We start from the raw sequence: 5,704 nt of genomic DNA, 5'->3' as shown, positions 1-5,704 counted from the left end.
AACCTCAATTCCCCTTTGACTGTTAGCTGCCCTCAGTTCATTACTATATTGTCCTGTCTAGCACGGCAGCTTGTTTCATCTAGCCCAATGAGAAAGAGGAAGTGTAAAACAAGATGGAAGTCACAATCATTTCTAACCTAATCATTGAAGTAACATTCCATCATTTTTGTTCCATTATACTGATTAAAAGCAAGTTACTAGGTTCAGCCCACACACAAGGGAATGAATACCAGGAAGCAGAGATCACTGGACTCACCTTAGAGGCTGGCTACCATACCATCATTGTCAGACTCCAGAGGAAATGGTTGAGTGACATCTATCTGACCTCCCCCCAAAGATAATTGACAAACAGAGGATTCAGTAAGAAATAAAAAAAGAGATTTTGCTAAAACCTTCTCCTTTCTCACTCTGAAGATCTTGCCTGGAAAGACAGCCAAGTTGAGCTCATATAACCCAAAAACTCTGGCCCTAGTTCTCCCTGTATGGTGGAGGGGATGGCCCATTGTTCCTTACTTCTGGAAACTGGCTCTTCAAGTACATTTCAGATACCTGGGATCCTACTCACATCTGTGCTATAGATGGGAAGAAAGTTGCATCTCCTTGGCAAACAGCTTTGGCCTGGGCAATGATCCCAGCCTCTCATTAGCATGGGAAACTTTCCAGTATTTTCTTTTTTGTGGTCATTGTTCTCTTCTATTTCCTTCTATGTATTAGTCCATAAGCACTAAGTTTCAAAAGCACTAAGACATTCTAGAGTCTCGATTGTTCACTCATCTTTCCACTTCTTTATTCAATAAACATGTATTAAGTTCCTATGATGTGTCAGATGTGCAAATGTTTATGGTAATAAAAATATGTATGAGACATAGACACTTTATTTAGTCAAATACTCAACAATGTTTGAACATTTGCTCTGTACAAGATGCTAAGGATCAATAAAGGAGTAGTACAGTTTAAGACAACAAAACAGGCCGGGCGCAGTGGCTCACGCCTGTAATCCCAGCACTTTGGGAGGCTGAGGCGGGTGGATCACAAGGTCAGGAGATCGAGACCATCCTAGCTAATACGGTGAAACCCCGTCTCTACTAAAAATAGAAAAAAATTAGCCGGGCAAGGTGGCGGGACCAGTAGTCCCAGCTACTCGGGAGGCTGAGGCAGGAGAATGGCATGAACCCGGGATGCGGAGCTTGCAGTGAGCCAAAATCGCCCCACTGCACTCCAGCCTGGGCAACAGAGCAGACTCTGTCTCAAAAAAAAAAAAAAAAAAAAAGACGAAACAACAGAAACAAACTCTTCACTCCACTGGCTGTAACACCTTTTTACTGAGAACTTCATGGTACAATTTCTTGAACAGGTGTTGTTTTTGAGGGTCACTCTCTCCACATTTTTCTTCTCTTCCTCAACACACAAATGAATTGTGTGTTGGACTTTCCAGTTGAACTTTCAACCCAACTATTTGTGTAAATTGCTCTTATAAATCACTTACAATTTTGCCAAAACCAATAATCAATTATTTTACTATTGCATTTGATGCGTCAGCAGCATCTGACATAGTGGACAAAACTCTTCTTGAAACACTTTCTTCACCTGACTTTTACAAGGCCATCTCCTTCTAATTTTTCTCCTTCCTGCCACCAACTCCTACTCACCATATTTATCTGGCCCCTCCTTCTCCGTTCAACTTCCAAATGTTGATATGTGTATTCCAGGATTCAGTCCAGAAACTTTCCCTGTTATCCATGAATATTCTTACCCTAGCTTATTTAAACTGCTCCTGTGCCTTTAAAACTTATTCTATGCTACTCATGTCCAAATTGACCTCTCTAGGACTCAAGCACAAGGGGTGTAATTATCCTAAAGTAACCCAGGAGTTTAATAAGCTGGCCAAGGAGAGGAATTTTCCTTTTCCCATCATGAGGGGCTGTGCCTACTATAGCTCCCTGTAGAATGGGTGGCTTTCTCCCCTAAGAAAAGGGAAGCCCTTTGCATGAGCCCCAAGGACTTCAGGCGCCGGGTAGTTGATTTTTCCAGATGATCTTGTGAACAGCTGGCACCTAAATCTAGACTATTTCACACCAAAAGCCTGTGTGCTCCTCCATTGATAAAGCTGCGTCCTTGTGCTTACATGATAAAAAATTTTAACAAGTGAGACTAATGTTCCCACACTGGAATGCAGACTCCCATTGTGAGCCCAGCATTTCCTGACCATTTATGCATCAGTATTAAATAGGAGGATGGAGAATTCACACTGTCTATTCTTTTTCTGATCAGTAATCTTTGTGAGCTTTCCTAATACTGCATATTTTTTTTCTGAGCACAGATAAGGGACTTTATTGACAATACATGACAAAATGGGGTTCCCTAGGCCCCTCCCTCTTCAAGGGGTCTGCATGGAAACTGTGAGGAGGGGAGATCCTCAGTGTGGTGGGGGACTGAGTGTGGCAGGGACTCCCCAGCAGCTGAGGGCCTCTCTTTTCCTCTCATGTTCTCGCTGGGGGTGGTGGTCCAGAGGTCTTACTCCTTGCAGGCCATGTGAGCCATGAGGCTCACCACCCTCTTGCTGTAGCCAAATTCATTTTCATATCAGAAAATGAGCTTAAGAAATGGTCATTGAGGGCAATGCCAGTCCCAGGATCCAAGGTAGAAGAAGTGGGTATCAATGATTAAGCTGGAGGAGACAACCTGGTTCTCAGCGTAGCAAAGGATGCCTTTATGGGGACCCTCCGATACCTGCTTCACCGTCTTCTTGATGTTATCATACTTGGCAGGTTTTTCCAGATGGCAGGTCAGGTCCATGACCAACATGTGGGTGGTGGGTACATGGAGTGCCACACCACTGAACTTCCCATGCAGCTTATTGATATACTTGCTTACAGCCTTGACAGTGCCAGGAGATGCAAGGATGATGTTCCTTTGAGCCCTGAAGTTTTCATGCCACATTTTCACAGAGGGGTCATCTACAGTCTTCTGGGTGGCAGTGATAACGTTGACTGTGGTCCTGAGTCTTTCCACCATATCAAAGTTGTCATGGATGATCTTGGTCAGAGTTGCTAAGCATTTGGTGGGAAGCATGTTTTAACACCATCAAGAAGCATAGATGATGATCATGAGGCTGTTGTCATATTTCTTATGGTTCATGCCCATCACAAACATGGGGGTGTCAGCAAAGAGGTTAGAGATAATGACCCTTTTAGCTCTCCACTACAGGTGAGCCACAGCCTTCTTCATGGTAGTGAAGATGCCAGTGTACTCTATGATGTACTTAGGGCCAGCATTTCCCTATTTGATTTTGGTGGGATCTAGCTCTTGGAAGATGCTGGTGGGATTTCCATTTATTAAAAGCTTCCTGTTCTCAGCCTTGATGGTGCCATGGAATTTGTCATAGGTGGAATCATACTGGAACATGTAGACCATGTAGCTGAGCTCAATGAAGGGGTCATTGATGGTGACAATATCCACTTACCAGAGTTACGAGTACCCCTGGTGACCAGGTACCTAATAGGGCCAAATCCATTGACTCTGGCCTTCACCTTTACCACGGCGTCTCAGGGATGTGGCTGGTGCTGCACAAGAAGATGTGCTGTCTGTTGAACGGGAGAAGCAGAGAGCTGCAGCATATTATTTAATCCATAGTTATCATATTGAGAAATTCTTCACACACTCTGATGCCAACAGGTGTGGTGACTCGGATGGGCATCACTTGATATAGCAGGCTGACATTCCCTGAGCATGTGGACAGTTCAGTTGTCTCAGTGTCACTTGTTTAAAAGACAATCTTTTTCTCTATTGAATTTACTATTGTCAAAATCAATTGGCCATGTGAATTTAGGCCATTAACTCACACATAGGCAAAAATTCCCTCAAAATAAATTGTAGACCTAAATTTAAGGGCTAAACTATACACTTCTTAGAAGAAAACATAGATTAACATATTCATGTCTTGAATTGGCAAAATCCCAACTTTTCCTGGTTAAAAAATAGTTGAAAAATGAAACAGGATCAAAACTAAAAATGTTGGCATTTAAAAACCACCAATAAGAAAATGAAAAGATAAACCATAGACGGAGAAAAATAATTTCAAATCATATATTTGATAAAGGACTCGTGTTCAGAATATGAAATACTCTTACAACTAAGCAACAAAAAGATAAATAATCCAATTTTAAAATAGGCAAAATATTTATATAACCATTTCATCAAAAAGATGTAGGAATGGCCAATAAAGTACATGCAAAGATGGTCAGCATCATCAGTCAGCAGGAAAATGTGGATCAAAACTACAGTGTGACACCACTTCTTACCCACTAGAATGCTATAATAAAAAAGGACAGTAACACCTGGAGGAGGTGAAATAACAATGATCTGGAGAAACTGAAATATTCATGCATTGTTGATGGACATGAAACCATGTTGGAAACCAGTTTGACAGTATCTTAAAATGTTGAAGATACATTTACCAAATGTCGTAGCACTTTCACTCCTAGCTATCTACCCAGAAGAAAAAAAACCTATGCCCACACAACACATGAATGTGAATATTCATAGCAGCTTTATCCACAATAGTCCATAAAGTGGAAACACATCAAATATCTATCGACTGATAAATGAATAAACTAATGGGAGCTATCCATACAATTTAATAGGATTTGGCACATAAAAGGAATTAAATATTGATATGTGCTGCCACATACATGAACCGTAAAAGTAAATTAGGCTTAATGAAATAAGACACATACAAAAGACCACACATTACATGATTCCATTTCTATTGTCTCCAGAAAAGGCAAATCTGTAGAGTCAGTAAGTCAATTAGGGATTGCCTGGAGCTGGGGACTGAGAAAAAGTAGTGGTGACTGATGAGCATGAGGGATTTCTTAGGAATAATAAAAATGTTGCAAAACAGGATCGTGGTGATGGTCACACAAGTCTAAAACTGTACTGAAAATAATTTAACTGCACACTTAAAATAAGCGAATGTTATGTCAATTATACTTCAGTGAAGCTGTTTAAAAATAAAAGAAATTTAGTACTGTGGCCCCCATCAGTCTTGCCCTTTGTTTAATTTCTCAGTTTCTTTAGGGCTTTTATTTATTGGTTCCACTCAGAGACTCCAGGAGACACTGGCTGAAATCTGCAGCCTCCAGAACACTCAACAGCTGAGGGAATGTGCAGCCCCATCCTTAAGGCGATGGGGATGTGTAAGGTGCACTCTAGCATGTGCTACAGAAGACAAAGTTGTGTAATGCACCTGGGTGGTTTCAGATAGCGCTCCACAAGTCTTGGAAAGACCTATGGCCTGTAGCTATCAGAGAACAAGCTGCTACATCTTGCCACACAGGGCCAACCTTTTCTAGGCAAGTGGGTTTGAAGCATTCGTAGTCAGGTCCCAAGTAGCAGTTGAATGTCTACAACATGGGAGGAGGGCAAGACTGAGAGTCAGGTTTCAAAGCAAATCATGTACAGAATATTACTTCCAACAACTGCAGAAAGTATTCTTTTCAAGTGTTTATGGGATGTTCACCAACACAGACCATGTTGTGCTGCACCATAGAACAAGTCTCAATACATATCCAAGGATCAAAATCGTACAGGGTATATGCCATGGCTACAATAGTATTTAATTAGAAATTCAAAACAATAAGATATCTAGAAAATTCCCAATTTTAGAAAACAAGCAACATACTCTGTTGGTATGGGTTACTTG

Source organism: Macaca mulatta, chromosome 1 (genome assembly GCF_049350105.2).
Source record: "Macaca mulatta isolate MMU2019108-1 chromosome 1, T2T-MMU8v2.0, whole genome shotgun sequence".
Taxonomy (NCBI): Eukaryota; Metazoa; Chordata; class Mammalia; order Primates; family Cercopithecidae; genus Macaca; species Macaca mulatta.
The sequence above is the reverse complement of the archived record's forward strand: the minus strand, read 5'-3'. Positions refer to the sequence as shown.